The sequence below is a fragment of the Hemitrygon akajei genome, unplaced genomic scaffold (assembly GCF_048418815.1).
Source record: "Hemitrygon akajei unplaced genomic scaffold, sHemAka1.3 Scf000033, whole genome shotgun sequence".
Classification (NCBI taxonomy): domain Eukaryota; kingdom Metazoa; phylum Chordata; class Chondrichthyes; order Myliobatiformes; family Dasyatidae; genus Hemitrygon; species Hemitrygon akajei.
Genome location: NW_027331919.1, coordinates 17676190 through 17702400, shown reverse-complemented (window position 1 = coordinate 17702400; position 26211 = coordinate 17676190). Strand labels below are relative to the sequence as shown.

At 45.7% G+C, this 26211-nt stretch overlaps 1 long non-coding RNA gene across 1 annotated transcript; it reads right to left on the bottom strand.

Annotated features, from left to right (window-relative positions):
* Positions 1-13110: 13110 nt before the first annotated feature.
* On the bottom strand, positions 13111-24374 carry LOC140719945 (uncharacterized). Its single transcript, XR_012097056.1, has 4 exons — positions 24289-24374; positions 23145-23239; positions 20880-20974; positions 13111-13362 (listed from the first exon to the last, which is right to left on the bottom strand). It is a non-coding gene; the product is annotated as an uncharacterized lncRNA (long non-coding RNA).
* Positions 24375-26211: the final 1837 nt, after the last annotated feature.

Below are 26211 nucleotides of genomic sequence, written 5' to 3'. Positions count from 1 at the left end.
GCAAGGAAAAAGCAGATGTCCTGCTGTGTTGGAACCTGTATGGTTATTCACTTTGGGAGTGGAATATCTGTGGATTTCTTTGCCACAGGCGGCCGTGGAGGACAAGGCTTTCTATTTTGCATATGTGTGCCAAAGTTTCCTGATTGGTCAGTTAGGTCTTAAAGGAATGCTGGGGAGAAGGCAGGGGATCGAGGTTGAGAAGTAAATTTGATCAGCCACGATGAAATGTTGGAACAGACTCAGTGGGCCAAATGGTCTAATTCTGCTACTGATTTTTGCATTTTATGATAAGTTACATTGTTTTATTGTGGGAAAACTAAATGTTGTTGCCAAGCTTGGCTATCTGAAGATGCAGGTCACGGGGTTCACAGGATAAGATGCAGACACTGCCTTGCTTGTGGGACATAACAACATTTCATGCTAAGAATGCGGTATTGTTAACCTCTGACCGACACTGTCTCGGTAAAAGAGGAACTGACTGTAGATGTGCAGTTCTCATCCTGTGCACAGTCCGCAAGCATTCGTAGACTGTCTGATATCTAACAAGTGCTCCTCCAAATCCATCACTATATTTGGCTGTTGGCCATTTCCCAAAATTCACTGTAGAAATTGAAGAAATAACCTGAAATTGGCAGAGTCGTAAGGCAACGTGATCACCTATTGAAGGGTTAACCGTACACCGATGTCTGTGTCTTTATTTCTGTTCGGTCCCTGGATAAGTTATTTTACAATCTGTGGGCAAACCCTTTCTCGATCCACAAAGCAATGACCCCTTGGATCCCATGCATCCTTTCTTTCTTAATAAGCCGGCATTGGGTACCTTATCAAATGCCTTGCAGAAATCCTTTAACACTAAATCTACTGCTCTTCCTTCATCAACGTGTTCAGTCACATCCTCTAAAATTTCAATCAGGCTCGTAAGGCACGTCCTGCCCTTGACAAAGTTATGCTGCCTTTTGCTAAACGTATTATACCTCCCCAAATGTGCATAAATCTTGGCTCTTACGACCTTCTCCATCCATTTGCTAACCACAGAGTTAGGAATCACTGGTCTATAATTTCCTGGGCTACATTTATTCCTTTTCTCGAATAATGGAACAACATCCTCAACCCACCAGTCCTCCGGAACCTCGCCCATCCCCATTCAGGATGCAAAGATCATCGCCAAAGTCTCAGTAACCTCCTCCCCTACTTCCCAGAGTAGCCTTGGGAACATCTCATCCGGTCCCGGCGAATTATCCAAATGATGCTTTCCAAAATCTCCAGCACGTCCTCTTTTTTAATATCTACGTGATCAAGCTTTTCAGTCTGCTGCAAGTCATCACAACGATCACCAAGATCCTTTTCCATAGTGAGATCTCACTGAGATCTAACACCTGACCAGGTTAATTTTCAAATAACAAATCACGAAGCTTCTCGTCCTGCAGGCATATCTACATATTGTGTCAAGAAACCTTCCTGAACACACCTAACAGACTCCAACCCATCTAAACCTCTTGCTCTAGGGAGATACCAATCGATATTTGGGAAATTAATATCTCCCATCGCGACTACACTGTTATTATCATAACTTTCCAAGATTTGTTTCCCTATCTGCTCCTCAATATTCCTGCTACTATTGGGCGGCCTATAAAAAACACCCATTAAAGTTATTGACCCTTTCCTGTTCACAATCATTACCCTAATAGTCTCCGTAGAAAATTGCTCCATGGCGTCCACCTTTTCTGCAGCTGTGTCGCTATCTATGATCAACAGTGCCAATTCCACACCTCTTTTGCCCCCCACCCTGTCCTTTCTGAAACATCTAAAAGTTGGCACTTGAAGTATCCATTCCTGTCTCTGAGCTATCCAAGTCTCTGTAATGCCCACCACATCATATCTCCAAATGATTACTTCGGCAGTTTGAACGGGGCACGACTGCGCAAGCGCGTGAAAGTTGGCCCGTGAGGCAGCGGGAGAGTTTATAAAACGAGCAGATTAACGGAGCGGGCGACGTAGTGGAGGGAGACAGAGTAGGAATGTTTTGGCTCCAGAGGCTTCGGCGAGCTGATGCTGAAGACGAGCTTGTTCCCAGTAAGGTAAGGTCGGGTAATCTCGTTTAATTAATCTAATTATTTTAGGAGTAGTTAATGGAGGCAGCAGTTAGGGCAGTCGAGTGCTCCGTTAGCAATGTGTGGGAAGTCCGGGCGAGCACAAACGTGCCTGATGACCACATCTGCAAAAGGTGCATCCAGCTGCAGCTCCTGACAAACCGAGTTAGGGAACTGGAGGGAGCTGGATAAACTTCAGATCATTCGGGAGGTGGAGGGAGAAATAAACAGGAGTTACAGGGAGACATTCACCCTGAAATGACAGGAGGCAGGTATCTGGGTGACTGTGAGCGGAGGGAACAGGAATAGACAGAATGAGTAGAGCATCCCTGCGGCCGTTCCCAAAAATAATAAGTGTACCGTTTTGGATACTGTTGGTGGGGACGACCTACCAGGGACAATTTGTAGTGGTCACGTCTCTGGCAGTGAGACTGAATCCTCAGCTCAGAAGGGAAGGAAGGAAAACAGGAGAGCAGTAGTAATACGGAATTCGATGTTTCGGGGGGAGCAATAGGAGGTTCTGTGGGAGAGATCGTGAATCCCGGATGGTCTGTTGCCTCCCTGGTGCCAGTGTCCGCGATATCTCGGAAAGAGTTCTCAGTATTCTCAAGAGGGAGGGTTAGCAGCCGGATGTCGTGGTCGATGTAAGGATCAATGACGTGGATAGGAAGAAGGAGGATGTCCTGCAAAGAGTGTTCAGGGAGATAGGTGCAAAGTTGAAGTCCAGGACCTCCAGGGTTGCAATCTCAGGATCGCTACCCGTGCCACGTGCTAGTGAGGACAGGAATAGGAAGATAATGCAGCTAAATACGTGGCTAAGGAGATTGTGCAAGAAAGATGGTTTCATGTTTCTGCACAATTGGGCCTTGTCCCAGGGAAGGTGGGACTTGTACCGACAGGGCGGTTTGCACCTCACCTGAACTGGTGGGAGACTAACATTCTTGCGGGAATGCACCTAGTGCTGCACCGGGTGGTTTAAACTAGATTTGCAAGGGGAGGGGAACAGATAGTGAGGTGGAGAAGGATAAAGGTCATACGAGAGTTGCAAGTACAGTGCATGGAGTAAAGCCAGATCTAGCATTTGAGGAAAGAGAAGCAGAATAAAGGGTGTAAAGGTAGTTAGGTAGAAGGGCTAAAGTGCGTGTACGACAATGCAAGAGACATCATGAACTGAGGTGATGACAAATTGCTCTTAAAATTTATCAGATCTATCCATACTGACTCTACATCTCCTGATTCTATGTCACACCTCGCAAGGGACTGAATTTCATTCCTCACCAGCAGAGCCAGCCCACTCCCTCTGCCCACCTGTCTGTCCTTTCAATAGGATGTATACTCTTGATTATTCATTTCCCAGTGAAAAGTGGCAGATGCGTTCACCTCGGAGAAGTGTGAGGTGGTACTTTGGAAGGACAAACTCCAAGGCACAGTACAAAGTAAGTGGTAGGATACTTGGTAGCAGGGAGAAGCAAAGGGATCTGGGGGTACGAGTCCACAGATCCCTGAATGTTGCCTAACAGATAGATAGGGAAGACAAGAAAGCCGATGGGGTGTTAGTTTTCCTAAGATGAGGGATGGAGTTTTAGAGTCGCGATGTAAAGATGCAGCTCTATAAAAGCCTGGGTAGGCCGAACTTGGAGTACTGTGTCCAGTCTGGTCGCTTCACTATAGAACATAGAACATAGAATAGTACAGCTCATTACAGGCCCTTCGGCCCACAATGTTGTGCCGACCTTCAAACCCTGCCTCCCATCTTAAACTTCACTGGTATATCTGCTTCCAACACTGTCTCAGGCAGTGCATTCCACGCACCAACCGCTCTCTGAGTGAAAAAAACTGCCTCTAATATCCGCTTTGAACATCCCTCCCCTTACATTAAAGCCATGTCCTCTTGTACTGAGCAGTGGTGCCCTGGGGATGAGGCGTTTTCTGTCCACTCTGTCTATTCCTCTTAATATCTTGTACACCTCTATCATGTCTCCTCTCATCTCCTTCTCTCCAAAGAGTAAAGCCCTAGCTCCCCTAATCTCTGATCATAATCCATACTCTCTAAACCAGGCAGCATCCTGGTATATCTCCTCTGTACCCTTTCCAATACTTCCACATCCTTCCTATACTGAGGCGACCAGAACTGGACACAGTACTCCAAGTATGACCTAACTAGAGTTTTATAGAGCTGCCTCATTACATCGCGTCTCTTAAACTCTATCCCTCGACTTATGAAATTTAACACCCCATAAGCTTCCTTAACTACCGTATCTAACTGTGACGCACATTTCAAGGATGGGTAGGCATGTACACCCAGATTCCTCTGCTCCTCCACTCTACCAAGTATCTTGCATATTCTTTATGCTCTGTCTTGGAATTTTTCCTTCCGAAGTGTGCCACTTCACACTTCTCCGGGTTGAACTCCATCTGCCACTTCTCAGCCCACTTCTGCATCTTATCAATGTCTCTCTGCAATCGTTGAGAATCCTCTACACTATCTACAACACCACAAACCTTTGTGTCGTCTGCAAACTTGCCAACGCACCCTTCTACCCCCACATCCAGGTCGTTAATAAAAATCACAAAAGGTAGAAGTCCCAGAACAGATCATTGTGGGACACCACTAATCTGAATGTACTCACTCCACCATGACCCTCTGCCTTCTTCAGTCAAGCCAGTTCTGAATCCACCTGGCCAAACCTCCCTGGATCCCATGAATAAGCTTTCTGAATAAGCTTATCGTGTGGAACCTTGTCAAAAGCCTGACTAAAATCCATGTAGATCACATCCACTGCTCTACCCTCATCTATATGCCTGGTCACCTTTTCAAAGAAATGATGTGGAAGCATTGGAGAGGATACAGAGGAGATATATCTGGATGCTGCCTGGTTTAGAGAGTATGAATAATGATCAGAGATTAAGGGAGCTAGGGCTTTACTCTTTGAAGAGAAGGGGGATGAGAGGAGAAATGATAGAGGTATACAAGATATTAATAGGAATAGATAGAGTGAACACCCAGCGCCTTTTCTCCAGGACAGCACTGCTCAATACAAGAGGACATGGCTTTAAGGTAAGGGGAGGGAAGTTCAAGGCGGATATTAGAGGAAGGTGTTTTTACTCAGAGAGTAGTTGTTGTGTGGAATGCACTGCCTGAGTCAGTGGTGGAGGCAGGAACACTAGTGAAATTTAAGAGACTACTAGATAGGTAAATGTTAGAATTTAAGTTGGGGGGTTATATGGGGGCATGGTTTAAGGGTCGGCACAGCTCTTGGGACCTCAGCGCCTGTAATGTGCTGTTCTATTCTATGTTCTATGTTGTAACATTGCCATACATTTCTTATCCGTCATTTCCACCAATAAAGCCTCACTTGACGAATTTTCTTGCCTGCCCTGACTGTCCACTTCTCATTTAATTCCTTCCTCTTTCTCAAGACTAAAAATAGGGAAACCCGAAATACCGTGCTGTCCTGCTTGCGCCTCCTACACCCAATTCTCAGTAATGGCTACAATGTCATAATTCACTGTATTGATTCATTCGCTGAGAACAATCGCCTTTTTAAAGCGTTTTGCATTAGAATGATCAGTGCACCAGTCGCATTATGCATAAACTCTTGATATCTGACTTTTTCTGTGGTCTTAACAACAGCTGTCTCCATATCGACTCCGCTATCTGCTCTGGAGATCTGAATCCCATACCTTGCAACTCAAGTTCAACAGCTCTCCCAAAAACTCCCATGTACAGTACTTACAAACCTTCTGGCTGGGATATCAGTTTCCCTCTAGTTCAGGTGTAAACCGTCTTCCATCTCCTCTAAGAAGGGTTCTAAGAGTAAACCAAGCAATTATAGGCCTGTCATTTTGTCGTCAGTGGTGGGTAAATTAATGGAAAGTATTCTTAGAGATGGTATATATAATTATCTGGATAGACGAGACTGATTAGCAACAGTCAACATGGATTTCTGCGTGGAAGGTCATGTTTGACAAATCTTATTGAATTTTTTGAAGAGGTTACGAGGAAAGTTGACTAGGGTAAAGCAGTGGATGTTGTCTATGTGGACTTCAGTAAGGCCTTTGACAAAGATCCCCATGGAAGGTTAGTTAGCAAGGTTCAATCGTTAGGTATTAATATTGAAGCAGTAAAATGGATTCAACTGTGGCTGGATGGGAGATGCCAAAGAGTAGTGGTGGATAACTGTTTGTCAGGTTGGAGGCCGGTGACCAGTGGTGTGCCTCAGGGATCTATGTCAAAGGCTTTACAGAAGTCCATATAGACAACATCCTCTGCTTTACACTCGCATTAGGGTTATATGGTTATAAAGATCCCACCTTCCTTGGGAAAAAAAAGCAAACAATGCAACAAAAAAAAGGGGAACTGTGTCCAGTCTTGTCGACTCACCATAAAAAGGATGTGGAAGCATTGGAAAGGGTACGGAGGAGATTTACCAGGATGCTGCCTGGTTTAGAGAGCACGCATCATCATCAGAGATTAAGTGAACTGGGGCTTTACTCTTTGGAGAGAAGTGGGACGAGAGGAGACATGATAGAGGTACACAAGATATTAAGAGGAATATTAAGAGTGGACAGCCAGCACCTCTTCCCCAGGGCACCACTGCTCAATACAAAAGGACATGGCTTTAAGGTAAGGGGTTGGAATTTCAAAGGGAATATTAGAGGAAGGTGTTTTTACTCAGAGAGTGGTTGGTGCGTGGAATGCACTGCCTGAGTTAGTGGTGGAGGCAAATACACCAGTGAAATTTAAGAGACTAATAAACAGGGAAATGGAACAAATTTAGGTGTGGGTTTATATGGAGGGAGCATGGTTTATGGGTCGGCACTGCATTGTGGACCGAGGTGCCAATACTGCGCTGTTCTGTTCTATGTTCTATGTTATAACATCACCATACATTTCTTATTCGTTATTACCACCCATAAAGCCTCACTTAGACGAATTTTCTTGCCTGTCCTGACTGTTGACTATGGTAATATTTTCTCAGACTAGTAATGTCACCCCTCCTCCTTTAATTCCTTCCTCTTTCTCACGACTAAACATAGGGAAACCTGAAATATCGTGCTGTCCTGCTTGCTCCTCCTACACCCAATTCTCAGTAATGTCCACAATTTTATAATTCGCTGTATTGGTTCATTCGCTGCGATCAAACGCCTTCCTTATAGTTTATTGCATTGAAATATATGGAGCTCAGTGCACCAGTCGCATTATGTATAAACTCTTGATATCTGACTATTTCTGCGGTATTAACAACTTCTGCCTCCATATCGACTCCGCTCTGCTCTGGAGCTCTGAATCTCATCCCCCTGCATCTCAAGTTCATTAACTCACCCAAACACTCCCATGCACAGTACTGACAAACCTTCCCGCTGAGATATCAGTTCCCCTCCAGTTTAAGTGTAAACCGTCTTCCATTTCTTCTATACAGATCCCAATTTCCTTGGAAAAAAAATACTATGATTCCAAATTTTGGAGCCCTCCCACTTACACCACGTGCTAAACCGTATGGTCGTCCTATATCTGGAAACACTGGGATGGGCAGTGGTCCCGTACGTTAATTTAATAGCTAAATCCCTGACCTCAATTTGCAAAACCACCTTCCCATACATACAGTTTTCATTTGTACATATATCCTGCTCACTCACTTACTTAAGAATCATAGAGAAGGAATGGTGTGCTGAGAAAAGAGAAAGGAAAGGACGGAGAATGGGGCCACAGAAAGGGTGTTCAGATTGCAGCCTTTGGAGCAGAATATGTGAGTTACCATTTTCATGCTCCCTATCTCTGATTGGAGTCTGTTAATACGCCGAAATCCACTGACCCATCACTAGGATTCAAAGACAGAGCAGGAATCCCTCCATACTATCCCATCACACACTCCTGGAAACATACACTGAGTAGAGCTCCCTCCACAACGACGGTTCATTACACACTGCTGGGGTCAGACACAGAGTGCAACTCCCTCCACATTGTCCCAACACACACTCCGGGGTCTTACAAGGAGTGAAGCTCAGTCCACACCGACCCAGCGCACACTCCCGCGGTCAGAGAAACAGCGAATCTCTCTAAATATTATACCATCTCACTCTCTAGGTTAGACATGTGAAGTACCTCCCACACCATCGCAGCACACTCTACTAGAATGAGAAAAGGTACGAAACCCTCTCCCTCCTCCGGTTCCCCCACTCACCAATACCCAGCCTTTCGGCTTTCCAGCAGTCTCGAATTGTGTGTGTCTCTCGGAGATGGTGTGTGTGTGTGTGTGTGTGTGAGCGGATTGTGCTCTGCCGTTAGAGGAAGGAAGGGGAGGAGAGAGGAGGCCAGGGAAACGGTGGTGAGAATGCAAACACTGATGCAAGTGGTGTGGAATCACATGACCGGCCTGTGCATGCAGAGTTGTGGAGAGATTCAGATCCTGGTGATCGATATCCATGGTACTGGGGGAGGTGAAACACCAGCCATCATCTCCAACTCATACTCCCCACAATTGCCTGTGTCACAGAGTGGGAGGAGAGCGGAGAGACGACATACATAAGAACATAAGAGATAGGAGCAGGAGTAGGCCAATCGGCCCCTCAAGCCTGCTCCGCCATTCAACAAGAACATGGCTGATACAATCTTAGCACTAGTTTTTACCGAATCCCGCAAGGCAACAGTGCCAACCAACAGGGCTCCATGCCGCCCATTTTATTTTATTATTCATCCCGCCCAAACCCATGTGATCACCCGGGGAAAAAAAACCGAGTTGCCAATTGAGGAGGAAAAATCTGGAAAATTTCTCTCCGACACATCCAGGCTATCGAAAACTGGTCCAGGAGATCACATGGCTGGTCTAAACCTAGCCTCATGTCCACTTACCTGCTCGCTCACCGTATGCCCTAATCCCATTTTTATCCAGGAAAATGTCTATCTCCGTTTTGAATGTATTGAGTGTAGTAGCTTCCGCAGCTCTCTGGGGCAGTAAATTCCACAGCCCCACTACCCTCTGAGTGAAGAAATTTCTCCTCATCTCAGTCCTGGAACGGCATCCACTTATTTTAAGATTATGCCCCCTAGTCCTAGTTTCACCCATCATTGGGAACATTCTCCCCGCATCCACCCGATCAAGCCCCTTCACAATCTTATATGTTTCAATAAGATCGCCTGTCATTCTTCGGAACTCCAACGAGTAGAGTCCCAATCTACTCAACTTCTCATCATACATTAACCCACCCATCCCCGGAATTAACCTAGTGAACCTTCTCTGCACTGCCTCGAGAGCCAGTATGTCCTTTCTTAAATATGGACACCAGAACTGCACGCAGTACTCCAGGTGTGGTCTCACTAATACCCGGTACAACTGCAGTAGGACCTCCCTGTTCTTACACTCCATCCCCCTAGCAATAACAGCCAGCATTCCATTGGCCTTCTTGACCACCTGCTGTACTTGCATACTAACTTTTTGTGTTTCCTGCACCAGGACCCACAGATCCCTTTGCACAGAAGCACTTTCCAGTTTCTCTCCATTTAGATAATAACTTGCTCTATTATTTTTCCTGCCAAATTGCAAGACCTCACACTTGTCAGTATTATATTTCATCTGCCAAATGTCTGCCCAATCACTCAGCCTATCTATGTCCCCCTGCAGGGTTTCCATGTCCTCCACACTCATTACACTCCCTCCCATCTTTGTATCATCAGCAAACTTCGATATGTTGCACTTAGTCCCTTTCTCCAAATCATTAATATAGATTGTAAAGAGTTGGGGTCCCAACACCGACCCCTGCGGAACACCACTAGTCACCAACTGCCAGTCTGAGAATAAACCATTTATCCCAACTCTCTGTTTTCTGTTAGAAAGCCAATCCTCCACCCATGCCAGAATATTATCCCCAATCCCATGATCTTTTACTTTAAGTAATAATCTTTGGTGTGGCACCTTGTCAAATGCCTTTTGGAAGTCCAAATACACCACATCCACTGGTTCCCCTTTATCTACCCTATATGTTAATTCCTCAAAGAACTCCAACAAATTTGTCAAACATGACTTCCCTTTTGTAAAGCCATGCTGACTTTGTCCTATTAAGCTATGTTTATCCAAATGCCCTGTTACTGTTTCCTTAATTATCGGTTCCAACATTTTGCCAACCACAGATGTTAGGCTAACTGGCCTATAACTCCCAGCCTTCTGTCTATTGCCCTTTTTAAATAAAGGAGTTACATTAGCATTTTTCCAATCTGCCGGGACCATTGCCAAGTCCAGCGAATTTTGAAACATTATCACTAATGCATCCACAATCCCGACCGCCACTTCCCTTAAGACCCTAGGATGCAAGCCATCCGGTCCAGGGGATTTATCCACCTTCAGTCCCATTAATTTATCAAGTACCATTTCCTTGGTGATTTGAATCGTAGTTATCTTTTCTCCCCCTAGAGCCCCCTGTTTATCCAGTGTTGGGATATTTTGAGTGTCCTCTACTGTAAAAACTGATACAAAATATTTGTTCAGCGTTTCCGCCATCTCCATGTCCCCTACCATTAATTTCCGTAGATGGGGAACGTTTAGCACATGGAGTGTATCACCGAGATGGGGATGGGACGTATGGGTACGTACGGAATGATGGAGACGGCGAAGTATGCAGGAGGGGGTTTGGGTCACGGAGACAGGGTTGCTTGGAACTGAGTGATGGGTGACCGAGACGGGAGTGGTGTATTGCAGACAGTGTGTGACGGTGACGGGAATGAGTGTAGGGGAGAACGTTTGACGGGGTTTAGAGGGATTTTGCAGAGGGAGGGTGTTATGCATACGGAGTGAAGTGTTTTCGATTGTTTTGGAATTACATTGCAGTTTAACTTTCTCCCAATATGTCTTTCCTATCACACCCTCGGCATCCCGAATGACCCTGAGTTCATCAATTTCCATTTCCAACTCCTCAACGCGGAGTGTTAGAAGCTGCAGCTGGATGCTCTTAAGACCATAAGACTCAGGGGCAGAGGTCAGCCATTCGTCCCATCGAGTCTGCTCCGCTATTCTATCATGAGCTGATCCATTCACCGATTTAGTCCCACTTCCCCCGCCTTCTCACCATAACCTTTGATGCCCTGGCTACTCAGATACCTACCAATCTCTGCCTTAAATACACCCAATGACTTGGCCTCCACTGCCGCCCGTGACATCAAATTCCAGAGATTCAACACCCTCTGGATAAAAGAATTTCTTCGCATCTCTGTTCTGAATGGGCGCCCTTCAATCCTTCAGTCATGCCCTCTCGTACTGGACTCCCCTACCATGGGAAACAACTTTGCCACATCCACTCTGTCCATAACTTTTAACATTCGAAATGTTTCTATGAGGTCCCCCCTCATTCTTCTAAACTCCAAGGAGTACAGTGCAAGAGCGGTCAAACGTTCCTCATATGTTACCCTCTCAGTCCCGGACTCATTCTAGTGACATTTCTCTGAACCCTCTCCAACGTCAGCACATACTTGATTAAATAAGGAGCCTAAAACTGCACACAGCACTCCAAGTGAGTTCTTACCGGTGCCTTATAGAGCTTCAACATCACACCCCTGATCCTATAATCTATTCTTCTAGAAGTAGACAATAGGTGCAGGAGTAGGCCATTGGTCCTTTCGAGCCAGCACCACTATTCAATGTGATCAGGGCTGAACATCCACAATCAATACCCTGTTCCTGCCTTCTCCCAATATCCCGAGACTGCGCTATCTTTAAGAGCTCTACCTAACTCTTTCTTAAAAGCATACAGAGAATTGGCCTCCACTGCCTTCTGAGGCAAAACAATCCATAGAGCCACAACTCACTGTGTTATTTTTTTTTCCTGAACTCCGTTCCAAATGGGCTACTCCTTAAACTGTGGCCTCTGGTTCTGCACTCCCCTATCATCGGGAACATGTTTCCGGCCTCTATCGTGTCCAATCCCTTAATAATCATATATGTTTCAATCAGATCCCCTCCCATCCTTCTAAATTCCAATGTATACAAGTCCAGTACTCCAATCTTTCAACACCTGACAGTCCCGCAATCCCGGGAATCAACCTCGTGAACCTATGCTGCACTCACTCAATAGCAAGAATGTCCTGCTTCAAATTTGGAGACCAAAACTGAACACAATGCTCTAGATGTGTTCTCACGAGGGCCCTGTGCAACTGCAGAAGGAACTCTTTGCTCCTATACTCAACTCCCCTTGTTATGAAGGCCATCATGCCATTAGCTATCTTCACTGCCTGCCGTACCTGCATGCTTACTTTTAGTATCTGATAAACAAGAACACCTAGAAATCGTTGTACTTCCCCTTTTCCTAACTTGACTCCACTTAGATATTAATCAGCCTTCCTGTTCTTGTCACCAAAGTGGATAAACTCACATTTATCCACATTAAACTGCATCTGCCATGCATTTGCCCACTCGCCCAACCTGTCCAAATCACCCTGCATTCTCCCAACACCCTCCTCATATTTCACACTGCCACCCAGATTTATGTCATGTGCAAATTTAATAATGTTACTTTTAATCCCTTCATCTGAATCATTAATGTATATTGTAAATAGCTGCGGTCCTAGCACTGAGCCTTGCGGTACCCCACGAGTCACTGACTGCCGTTCTGAAAATGACCCGTTAAACCCTACTCATTGTTTCCTGTCAGCCAAACAATTTTCTATCCATGTCTGTACTCCCCTCAATACCATGTGGTCTAATTTTGCCCACTAATCTCCTGAGTGGGACCTTATCAAAGGCTTACTGAAAGTCCATGTACACTACATCCACTGATTCCCCTTGTCCATTTTAATAGATAGATCCTCATAAACTTCCAGAAGATTAGTCTTGCGGAGTCAGACAATAGATGTGATCCCTACCACACCGACCCAACACGCATCGCCGAGAACACAGACTGAGTAATCCTATCTCTCTCTCTCTCTCCTTCCCCGTCTTTCTCCTCTCTCTCTCTCTCTCTCTCTCTCTCTCTCTCTCTCTCTCTCTCTCTCCTTGAGAGTAGGAGGGGGGGAATTGGGGATTTTACCTCACCTTTCCTGCTGGTCAACGTTGGCAGAATAATTTGCTTTCGGGGACAGAGCTGCTGTGGTTGAGGATACACGCATTCCTGAAACAGGTGGCCTGGCAGAGGTCCCGAAGGGAATTCGCGATTGTCCTGGATTCAAGGGTCGAATACAACTCAAGGAATTTTAGTCGATATTGGCTCCGGGTCCTGTTCATCTCCTGATATTGTTCCACAAGAGTCAGCTGGTCTCGTTCGGAAGAGATCAGGGAGAGGCGAATCTCTGTCAAGAGGAAAAGAGAAATTTATAAAAGTGTCGGAAGGCTAGGTAATAACTAAAAGATTATAAGGCTAGCAGGAAGGATCTTAAGAGGGAAATTAGGTGAGCCAGAAGGGGCCATCTGAAGCCTTGGAGGACAGGATTATCGAAAACCCCAAGACTTTCTACAAGTACCTGAGGAGCAGGAGGATAAGACGTGAACGAATAGGACGTATCAAGTGAGACAGTGGAAAGGTGTGCATGAAACCTCAGGAAATAGCAGAGGTACTTAATGAATGCTTCAGTATTCACTATGGAAAAGATCTCGGTGATAGTAGTGATGACTTGCAGCAGACTGAAGAGCTTGAGCATGTAGATATTAAGAAGAAGGTTGTGCTGGAGCTTTTGAAAAGTTCCAGTTGGGTAAGTCCCCGGGACTGGATGAGATGTACCCCAGCTACAATGGGAGGCGAGGGAGGAGACTGCTGAGCTTCTGGCGATGATCTTTGCATCATCAATGGAGACGGGATAGGTTCGAGAGGATTGGAGAGTTGCGGATATTGTTGTTTTATTCAAGAAAGGGAGAAGAGAGTGCCCAGGAATTTATAAACCCGTGAGTCTTATCTCAGTGGTTGGTATGTTGATGGAGAAGATCCTGAGATGCAAGATTTATGAACATTTGGAGAGGTATGATATGATTAGGAACAGTCAGAATGGGTTTGTCAAGGGAAAGTTGTGCCGTACGAGCCTGATTGAATTTTATGAGGATGTGACAAAACAAGTTGCTGAAGGAAGAACAGTAGATGTGGTATATATGGATTTCAGCAAGGCATTTGATAAGGTACCCACGCATGGCTTACTGCGGAGTTAAAGTGGCATGGGATACAAGGGGTGATTGCCTTGTGGATCCCGAACTGGCTTGCCCACAAAAGAGTGGGTGTGTACGGGTCATATTCTGCATGTGGGTCGTTGACCAGTGGGGTGCCTGAGGGAATTGTTCTGGGACCCTTACTGTTCGTGATCTTTATAAATGACCTGGATAAGGAAGTGGACGGATGCGTTCGTAGGTTTGATGATGACACAAAGGTTGGTGGTGTGTGGTTAGTGTAGAGGGCTGTCACACGTTACAGCGGGACATTGATTGGATGTAAAACTGGTCTGAGAAGTAGCAGATGGAGATCAACCCAGACACTTGTGAAGTGGTTCTGTTTGGTTGCTCAATAATCTGGCAGTACTAATGGTAATACTCTTGGCAGTGTGCTGGATCAGAGAGACTTTGGGGTCCGAGTCCAGAGGACGCTCAAAGCAGCTGCGCAGATTGACTCTGTGGTTAAGAAGGCGTATGGTGTATTAACCTTCATCAATCGTGGAATACAAATTAGAGCCAAGAGGTAATGTGGCAGCTATATATGACCCTGACCAGGCCCCACCTGGAGTACTGTGCTCAGTTCCGGTCGCCTCACTACGGGAAGGATGTGGAAGCCATAGAATGGGTGCAGAGAAGATTTACAGGGATGTTGCCTGGATTGGGGAGCATGCCTTATGATAATAGGTTATGTGAACTCGGCTTTTTCTCCTTGGAGTGACAGAGGATGGGAGGTGACATGACAGAGGTGGAAAACATGCTGAGAGGCATTAATCGTGTGGATAGTCAGGGATTTCCCCCCCCCCCCCAGGGCTGAAATGGCTGACACAAGAGGACACAGGTTGACGGATCTGGAGAGTAGGCACAGAGGAGATGTCAGGGGTATGCTTTTTACTCAGAGAGTGGTGAGTACGTGGAAATGGCGACTGGCAGCAGTGGTGGAGGCTGATACAATAGGGTCTTTTAAGAGACTTTTAGATGTGTACATGGAGCTTAGTGAAGGGCTATAGGTAAGCCTAGTAATTTCTAAGGCAGGGACATGTTCGGCACAGAACTGTGGGCCGAACAGCCTGTATTGTGCTGTAAGTTTTCTATGATTTATGAAAACTATGCAACATAGGACATGGGTCCCAGGAACATACCAACCAGGACTCTTGTTCTCTCCACAGAGTCTCCTTTTGTTACCCATATTAACGATTCCCCTGTCACGACAGCTCGCCTTTGCTCTCCCTCACATTCCCCTCTGTGTCACAGAACATTAAACAGAGCCACCAAACTGCTGTCAACAACGAGCACCACACACACACATACACACACACACACACACACACACACACACACATACACACACACACACACACACACACACACACACACACACACACACACAGTAAATGTGGGGGGGAGGTTCAGAGGCCGGAATGGGAATATATTGCTGGTGATATAGCGGACACTAGAGGGCGTGGTGTCCACGCAGAGCCGTGGAGAGATTCAGAACCCGGAGGTCAATGTCCGGTGGAAAGGAGGCGGGGTGACAACTGGCGCCAATATTCCCCTTCCTCATCACACATCCCTCTGATCATAGAGAGTGAGTGGTGCTGCGGAGTGAGGTGCAGATATACTGAGGGGGTAGCGGAGGTATGGGAAGACGGAAATGGAGAGGGTATAGGGGAGGACGGGGTGACGCATGCGAAGAAGAGTATGGGGAGGGAATTCGGTTTGGAGACATGGAGGTTTTTAAGGGAGGGAAGAGTGAATGGGACGGGAGGGAAGAGTGAAGGGGACGGGAGGGTCCCCTCTATTCAGATTATGTATTCCCCAGCCTTGTACACCAAAATCCATCGCTCGTTCAACACTTCTCACTATTCACAGTATAGGACGCTCCCGGCTACAACGAAGTATGCACCGCTTGGTCTCCAAATTACCAAGAGCATATTTGCCAGAAAACATCTTCTCCAAATCCACACATTCCACATAATTTCTGATCCAAGGCAAACTTCGCCTTGTTCCAACTTAGAATCTAAACTTGAGGAACGTCCTATCGTTTCCGATAATTATTTGAAACTAATGACTTTCTGATCACTAGATACAATGTGTACCCTGGCATAAAACTCTGACACCTGCCTTGTCTCATGCCGCAGTAGCAGATCAGGTATTTCTCAGGTATGTGTTGGGGATAGTGTGGCGGGCTGTCAGACGTTACAGCGGGACATGCATATGATGCAAAACTGGGCTGAGAAGTGACAAATGGTGTTCATCCGAGATAAGTGTAAGGTGGCTCATTTTGGTAGGTCAAATATGATGACAGAATAAAGTTTTAATGGTGAAACGCTTGTCAGTGGAGGATGAGCGAGATCTTGTGGACCGAGTCCCTTAGGAAGCTCAAAGCAACTGCGCAGGTTGACTCTGTGGTTAAGAAGGCATACGATGTATTGGCCTTCATCAATCGTGGGATTGAATTTAGGAGCAGAGAGGTAAAGTTGCAGCCTTATGGGACCCTGTTCACACCCCACTCGGAGGACCGTGCTCAGTTCTGGTCGCCTCACTATAGGAAGTATATAGGACGTTTCTTGGACCGGGGAACTTGTCTTATGAAAACAGATTAAGGGAACTTGGCCTTTTCTCCTTGGAGCGACGGATGATCAGATTCCACCTGATAGGGGTGTATAAGATGATGAGAGGCATTGATAGTGTGGATAATCAGACGCTTTTTCCCAGGGCTGAAATGGTTGCCACAAGAGGACACAGGGTTATGGTGCTGGGGACTGGGTACACAGAAGATGTCAAGGGTAAGTGTTATACGCAGAGAGTGGTGAGTGTGTGGAATGGGCTGCTGGCAACGGTAGTGGAGATGGATACAATACGCTCTTTTAAGAGACTTTTGTGCAGATACATGGAACTTTGAAAAATTGAGGGCTGTGTGTAAGCCCAGTAATTTCTTAGGTAGGGACGTGTTGAGCGCAACTATGTGGGCCGAAGGGCCTGCATTGTGCTGTAGTTTTCTATGTTTCTATATTTCCACCCACAAAGCCCACAGCGGATGCAGAGTCAGTGTGAATAGAACTCAGAAATTCTAAAGGTAGAAACGCCCTAATACAAGTTATCTACAGGCATGCAAACAGTAGTCTGGATGTAGGCTGTAAGTTGAACGAAGAGTTAAAATTGGCATGTCGCAAAGGTAATGATACAGTTGTCATGGGGGATTTCAACATGCAGGTAGACTGGGAGAATCAGAATGGTACTGGACCCCAAGAAAGGAAGGTTGTGGAGTGCCTCCCAGATGGATTCTTAGAACAGCTTGTACTGGAGCCTACCAGGGAGAAGGCAATTCTAGATTTAGTGTTGTGCAATGAATCGGATTTGATCAGGGACCTCGAGGTAAAGGAGCCATTCGGAGGTAGTGACCATAATATGATGTGTTTTAAACTACAATTTGAGAAGGAGAAGGGAGAATCGGATGTGTCAGTATTACAGATGAACAAAGTGAACTAAGCAGCTATGAGGGAGGAGCTGGCCAAAGTTCACTGGAACAATACCCTAGCAGGGAAAACAGTGGAACAACAATGGCAGGTATTTCTGGGAATAATGCAGTAGGTGCAGGATCGGTTCATTCCAAAGATGAAGAAAGATCCTAAGTGGAGTAAGGGGCAGCCGTTGCTGACGAGGGAAGTAAAGGGCAGTATACAAATAAAAGAGTAGAAGTATAACATAGCAATGATGAGAGGGAAGTCGGAGGACTGGGAAGCTTTTAAAGAGCAACAGAAAATAACAAAAAAAGACAATGCGCTGAGAAACAAAAAGAGGTATGAAGGCAAACTAGCGAAGAATATGAAGGAAGGTAGTAAAAGCTTCTTTAGGCATGTGAAAAGAAAAAAACAAGCAGTTAAGACCAAGATTGGGCCATTGCAGACAGAAACGGGTGAATGTATTGTGGGGAACAAGGAAATGGCAGACGAGCTGAACATGCACTTTGGATCTGTCTTCACTAGGGAAGAAACAAACGATCTCCCAGATGTAATAGCGACCAAAGGAACTAAGGTAATGGATGAACTGAAGGAAATTGGTATTAGGCAAGAAAAGGTGTTGGATAGACTGTTGGGTCTGAAGGCTGATAAGTCCCCGGGACCTGATGGTCTGCATCCCACGGTACTTTAGGAGGTGGCTCCAGAAATTGTGGACACATTGGTAATCATTTTCCAATGTTCTATAGATTCAGTACCAGTTCCTGCGGATTGGTGGCTAAAGTTGTCCACGTTTCAAGAAAGGAGGGAAAGAGAAAACAGGGAATTATAGACAGGTTAGCCTGACGTCAGTGGTGGGAAAAATGCTGGAGTCAAGTATAAAAGAGGAAATTACGACAAATTTGGATAGCAGTAGAAGGAGCAGTCCGAGTCAGCATGGATTTGCGAAGGGAAAATCATGCTTGACTAATCTTTTGGAGTTTTTTGAGGATGTAAGTGTCAAATTGGACAAAGGAGAGCCAGTGGATGCAATGTTCCTGGACATTAAGAAAGCCTTTGATAAAGTCCCACATAGGAGGTAATTTTGCAAAATTAAAGCTCATGGTATTGGGGGCAGAGTACTGACATGGATTGAAAATTGGCTGGCTGACAGGAAACAAAGAGTAGCGATTAATGGGTCCCTTTAATGGCTGATGCAGTTTAATGTGGATAAATGTGAGGTAATCCACTTAGGTGGCCAGAACAGGAGGGCAGATTACTACCTAAATGAAGTCAAGTTAGGAAAAGTGGAAGTACAACGAGATCTAGGTTTCCTTGTACATCAGTCAATGAAAGCAAGAATGCAGGTACAGCAGGCAGTGAAGAAAGTTAATGGCATGCTGGCCTTTATAACAAGATAACTTGTGTATAGGAGTAAAGAGGTCCTTCTGCAGATGTACAGAGCCCTGGTGAGACCCCATCTGGAGGATTGTGTGCAGTTTTGGTCTCCAAATTTGAGGAAGGACATTCTTGCTATTGAGGGAGTGCAGCGTAGGTACACAAGGTTAATTCCCGGAATGGCGGGACTGTCATATGTTAAAAGATTGGAGAGACTGGGCTTGTATGCACTGGAATTTAGAATGATGAGAGGGGATCTGATTGAAACATATAAGATTTTTAAGGGATTGGACAGGCTGGAGGCAGGAAGCATGTTCCCGCTGATGGGTGAGTCCAGAACTAGAGGCCACTGTTTAAGAATAAGGGGTAGGCCATTTAGAACAGAGATGCGGAAAAACTTTTTCACACAGAGAGTTGTGGATCTGTGCAATGCTCTGCCCCAGAAGGCAGTGGAGGCGAAGTTTCTTGATGCTTTCAAGAAAGGTTAGATAGAGCTCTTACAGATAGCTGGGTCAAGGAATATGGGGAGAGGGCATTAACGGGGTACTGATTGTGTATTATCAGCCATGATAACAGTATATGGCGGTGCTGGCTAGAAGGGCCGAATGACCTACTCCTGCACCTGCTGTCTATTGTCTAAATGTGTAAACTGTCTTCCATCTCTTCTGTAGACATCCCACGTTCCTTGGAATAAACACAATGAAATCTGAAACCCCCCCACTTGCACCGTAGTTTGAGCCACTTGCTAAACTGTATGGTCTTCCTAGGTCTGGGCACACTGGGATAGGTGGTGCTCCTGTCCTTTAGGTTAATAGCTAAATCCCTGACCTCACTGTGCGGAAACACCTTCTCATACATACCGATATCGTTGGTACATGTATGGACCAAGACGTCGAGCTGCTCACTCACTCAATTAAGAATCATAGAATCTTTCTGCAATAGCAGTTGAACCTCTTTCTATTGCTCTTAAGTCAACTACGTTATTTCAAGTTGTTAGGAGAGGGGGCATAGAACATTCCCATTGAAATCCTCTCAATTCACATCTGGCCCTGTCGTGCTCTCCACCCTCAAAATGTTTAATCAATTTCGCTGCCACTATACGTTCACATCAGTTCAGTTTTGGGCCCCGGTCATAGAAACCATCTATTTCTTCCCTCCACATTCGATTCAGTTTTTAGACAATGGGGTTTGAACGGCCTTATGCGCATTAAGGATTTGTGAACTGATAATATATTTAATAGTTTTGATAACCTGTGCAGTAAATATGGCCTTCCGTATAATCATTTTTTTCAATACTTGCAGATTCTCCACTTTGTCAAGGAAAAACTTGACTCTTTTCCTGATCTACCACCTGCTATGTTGTGGGACAAACTCACTCTAAGCTTTAATAACAACGGGCTGATCTCTGTACTATCCTCTAGGCTGACCTCTTTGGAAGTTCAAGATCTAAACAAAACTACGACTAGCTGGGAGGATGACCTTGGTGTGGATCTGGCTGAGGAATATTGGGCAAAAGCACTGAATAGGGTTCATTCCTCGTCATCATGTGCTGGACTCGGGCTCATAAAGTTTTACACGATACGTTTAAGTAATGCCAGGCGTGCTGACATATATCCTGGGCCAGACGCTGGCTGTGACAGGTGTTCCTTGTCTCCGGCTGATTTAGTGCATGCATTTTGGTCTTGCCCTCGGCTTGATGGCTATTAGGCACTGGTTTTTAAAATTATCAGTGAGGTTTTGGTGGTGACACTGAGACCTTTCCCGCTTATAGCTGTATTTGGTGTGGCTGATGATGTTTCCGGTTTAAATGCAAACCAATCGGATATCATTTCACTTACATCGGTTTTGGCCCGTAGGAGAATCTTGCTGGTCTGGAAATCTGCCACTCCCCCATCTGCTGCTGCTTGGTTAGAGGACGTAATGTTTATTTTTCCTGAAATTAGAAAAGATTAAATTCACTCTGAGGGCGTCTGTGAAGAAATTCTATTCGAAATGTGGAGCTTTCTTGTCTTATTTTGGGAGTCTTAAGGAATTACCTACTGGTTACCTACTAAGCATTTTATTGTACTTGGGAAGTTGCTTCCCTTTTAACACGCATATGGTTTACCTCACAGGGTGGTTGATGAATTGTAATATGAGTCTATTCTGGATCATCTGAGATGCTGTAGATGTGTGTGGGAATTCGTCTAGAAGTAGTGTGGGGGTGTGGCTGTGAAATGTCCGTACTTGTATTAGTGAAGTGTTGTATTGTAAATACATTAGCTGTCATTGTATATTCGTGGAGGGCGGGTGAGGGTAGGTTTGTTTAGGGGTAAGATACAAAAGCAAAATGGAGGAAAATATAATCCATTATGTATTCTATATTGTGCCGTTCTTGCAGTAAAATATATTATTAAAAAAGAATAATAGAGAAGGAATGGTGTGCTGTGAAAAAAGGAAGGAAGGGGAGGAGAGTGGGGCCACAGAAAAGGTGTTCAGATTCAGCCGTTGGAGCAGAACGTGTGAGGCACCATTTTCTGGCTCCCTGTCTTTGTTTGGAGTCTGTTTAAACGCCGAAATCCACTGACCCATGGCCAGGAGTCACAGACAGAGAGAGAATCGCTCCCTACAATGCCATCACGCACTCCTGGAAACAAACACTGAGTAACCCTCCGTCCGCAACGATCCATCACACCCACCGGGATCATACACGGAGTGCAACTCTCTCTATATTGTTTCAACAAACACTCCAGGTTCACACACAGAGTGAATCTCAGTCCACACCGTCCAAACACACAGTTCTTGGGTCTGATACCCAGCGAAGTTCCCAAAATATTATCTCATCACACTCCCGTACTCAGACATGTGAAGTACCTCCCGCACCGTCGCAGCACACCTTAACGGAGTTAGCAAAAGTACGAAACTTTCTCCCCACTCACCAATACCCAGCCTTTCGGCATTCCAGTAGTCTTGAATTGTGTGTGTATCTCGGAGATGGTGTGTGTGTGTGTGTGAGCGGATTGTGTGCTGCCGTTAGAGGAAGGAAGGGGAGGAGAGAGGAGGCCAGGGAAAGGGTGGTGAGAATGCAAACACTGATGCAAGTGGTGTGGAATCACGTGACCGGCCTGTGCATGAGGAGTTGTGGCGAGATTCAGATCCCGGCGATCGATATCCGTTGGAGCGGGCGCCAGGTGTATCCCCACCTATCATCTCTCCCTCATATCTGTACTTCATACCTCATACAAGTACAAAGTAAATGACAGGATACTTGGGAGTGTGAAAGAGCAGAGGGATCTGGGGTACATCTCCGCAGATCCCTGAAAGTTGCCTCACAAGTAGATAGGGTAGTTAAGAAAGCTTATAGAGTGTTAGTCGAGGGATAAAGTTTAAGAGACGTGATGTCATGATGCAGCTCTATAAAACCCTGGTTAGGCCACACTTGGAGTACTGGGTCCAGTTCTGGTCGCCTCACTATAAGAAGGATGTGGAAGCATTGGAAAGGGTACAGAGGAGATTTACCAGGATTCTGCCTGGTTTAGAAAGTATGGATTATGATCAGAGATTAAGGGAGTTAGGGCTTTACTCTTTGGAGAGAAGGAGGATGAGAGGAGACATGATAGAGGTACACAAGACATTAAGAGTAATAGATAGAGCGTACAGCCAACGCCTCTTCCCCAGGGCACAACTGCTCAGCACAAGAGGACATGGCTTTAAGGTAAGAGGAGGGAATATCAAGGGGGATATGAAAGTAAGGTTTTACACACAGAGAGCGGTTGTTGCGTGGAATGCACTGCCTGAGTCAGTGGTAGAGGCAGATACTAGACAGGTATATGGAATAATTTAAGGTGGGGGGATATATGGGAGGTAGGGCTTGAGGGTCGGCACAACATTTTGGGCCGAAGGGGCTAAATACTATTCTATGTTCTATGTTCCTTCTCTTCAGCTTGTTTAGTTCATGCATTTTAGTCTTGCCCACACCTTGATGATAACTGGGCACTGGTTTTAAAAAAATATCACTGAGGTTTTGGGGTGACACTGAGACCTTGCCCGTTTGTAAAAGTATTTGTTGTGGCAGATGATGTTTTGGGTTTAAATGCAAACCAGTCGGATATCATTTCACTTACATCGCTTTTGGCCCGTTGGAGAATCTTGCTGGTCGGGAAATCTGCCACTCCCCCATCTGCTGCTGCTTGGTTAGAGGACGTAATGTTTTTTTTTCCTGAAATTAGAAAAGATTAAATTCACTCTGAGGGCGTCTGTGAGAAAGTTCTATTCGAAACGGGGGTCTTTTTTGTTCTATTTTGGGAGTCTTAAGGAATTACCTACTAGTTGAGGGCATTTGATTGTACTTGGGAAGTTGCTTCCATTTTAACACGCATATGGTTTACCTCACAGTGTGGTTGATGAATTGTAATATGAGTGTATTCTGGATCATCTGAGATGTTGTAGATGTGTGTGGGACTTCGTCTTGAAGTAGTGTGGGGGTATGGCTGTGAAATGTCCGTACTTGTATTTGTGAAGTGTTGCATTGTAAATACATTAACTGTCATTGAATGTTCGTGGGGGGCCGGTGAGGGGAGGTTTGTTCAGGGGTAAGATACAAAAGCGAAATGTAGGAAAATGTGATACATTATGTACTCTATATTGTACCGTACCTTCAGTAAAATATATTACAAATAAAAAAGAATCATAGAGAAGGAATGGTGTGCTGTGAAAAGAGGAAGGAAGGGGCGGAGAGTGAGGCCACAGAAAGGGTGTTCAGTTTGCAGCCGTTGGAGCAGAACGTGTGAGGCACGATTTTCCTGTTCCCTGTCTTTGTTTGGAGTCTGTTTAAACGCCAAAATCCACTGACCCATGGCCAGGAGTCACAGACAGAGAGAGAATCCCTCCATACAATCCCATCACACACTGCTGGATTCATACACTGAGTAAAGCTCCCTCCGAAGCGATCCATCACACCCCCCGGGATCATACACAGACTGCAACTCCATCCATATTGTTTCAACACACACTCCGGGGTCACACACAGAGTGCAACTCCATCCATATTGTTTCAACACACACTCCGGGGTCACACACAGAGTGAAGCTCCGTCCACACCTTCCAAACACGCAGTTCCTGGGTCGGATAAACAGGGAAGCTCCATAAATATTATCCCATCACTCTCCCGGACTCTGACATGTGAAGTACCTCCCGCACCATCGCAGCACACCCTAACGGAGTCAGCGAAAGTACGAAACCCTCTCCCTCCTCCGGTCTCCCCACTCACCAATACCCAGCCTTTCGGCTTTCCAGTAGCCTTGAATCGTGTGTGTCTCTCGGAGATGGTGTGTGTGTGTGTGTGTGAGCTGATTTTGTGCTGCCGTTAGAGGAAGGAAGGGGAGGAGAGAGGAGGCCAGGGAAAGGGTGGTGAAAATGCAAACACTGATGCAAGTGGTGTGGAACACGTGACCGGCCTGTGCATGCAGAGTTGTGGAGAGATTCAGATCCTGGCGATCGATAGCCGTGGTACGGGGGAAGGTGAAACACCAGCCATCATCTCTCCGTCATACTCCCACAATTGCCTGTGTCACAGAGTGGGAGGAGAGCGGAGGGAGAACATAAATGGGGAGCGTTTAGCGGGTGGAGTGTATCACTGACGGGGCGGGGCGTATGGATACGTACGCGATGATGGAGAAGGCGAAGTGTGCAGGAGAGTGTGTGGGTGACTGACACGGGGCTGCTTGTAGGCGAGGGATGGGTGACGGAGACGGGAGTAGTGTACTGCAGTCTGTGTGACAGTGACTGGGAATGGTGCTGGAGCAGGGTGACGGAGTCAGGGAGGAGTTTTGGAGAGGGAGGGTGGTATGCATTCGGGAGGACTGTATTCGGGTTACAGTGCAGGGCCTGACTCTGTGTTGGTATCGTTGAGTGGTCAAATCCCGCTGTGGTGCAGAGCCTGTCAGTGTGTCAGTGTCACGATGAGGGGCGTGTTCATGTCAGATGTGGGTTGTGGCAGTGACACCGAAACACTTTCAGTGTCCCATTGAAGAACATCTCCGTGTCACATTGAGGGCTGTGTGTCTTGTTCATAGCTTATGCAAACGGTACTGTCCTGCCTGCAATCATGTCTCACTAATATCTGCCGTGTCAGGCTTAGAGACGTTGACCCCTGACCTGAGAGCATCTGCCCTTCAAACAATACTTCCCGCATTGAAACGTACGCCGCTCAGAACATGAGTCCCAGCAGGCTCAACCTTTTGCTTTTTGACTTTTTCAGAAGTTTTAACAACATCTGTCCCAACAACCACTCAACTAACTGTAATGGCGTTCTTATTTAATGTCCCTGCAACTCTAGTTTATACCACCATTCTCCCCTTCTAATGGCAAACCTTACCGCTGGGATATTAGTTCGATTCCATTTCAGGTGTAAATTGAGAGAGTTGCTCATCAGAGAGGAAATGAAGGAGCTGAGCAAGGTGGGGGCGGTGTGGCGCGGCCTCCAGGCTGGAGTCTGTGCTGCCCCCCAGTGTTCGCTCGGCAGAATGCAATCTCTGCTGCGAACAATTGTAGATTACGTTGGCATTCAAAATACCCAGGGGCCTTTTTAAAATTATTTATTAAATTTTAGAAATTACAAAGAATAAATGTGGTAATAAAAGAGTAAGAAAAATGATATTAACCCTCCCCCTCCCCATAACCCTCCCCCCTAAACCCTTATCTAAAGAAAGAAATTTTAAAAAAAGAGAGAAATGAAAGAAGAAAAAGATTGCCTGGATATCGGAGGATCCCCACATGCTCCATGGAGTTCAAAATAATTTTGATATTTATTTTTACTTTCCCCAAATACTCTGTGTGTGTGTGTGTGTGTGTGTGTGTGTGTGTGTGTGTGCGTGTGTGTGTCTGTGTGTGTGTGTGTGTGTGTGTGTGTGTGTGTGTACATAATGCGTGAATGTAATTGCTGATATCCTACATATGCTTGCTCTCTTTATATTTAGTACATTTTATGTGCGCTTCAACCCCAACTCTTCAGCAACGTTTTAAACTGAATGTAATTTCTAATTTTGTCCACACCTGCGCGTACGTAGTTTGGAGAACCGGCTCCATTTTACTATGTATATACTGGTGACGATAACGACCGCATACCATCGAGGAATCTCGTTCTCGTCCACAATACCTCTTTTCCGTTCCCCTAAATAAGAGTACCCTATCG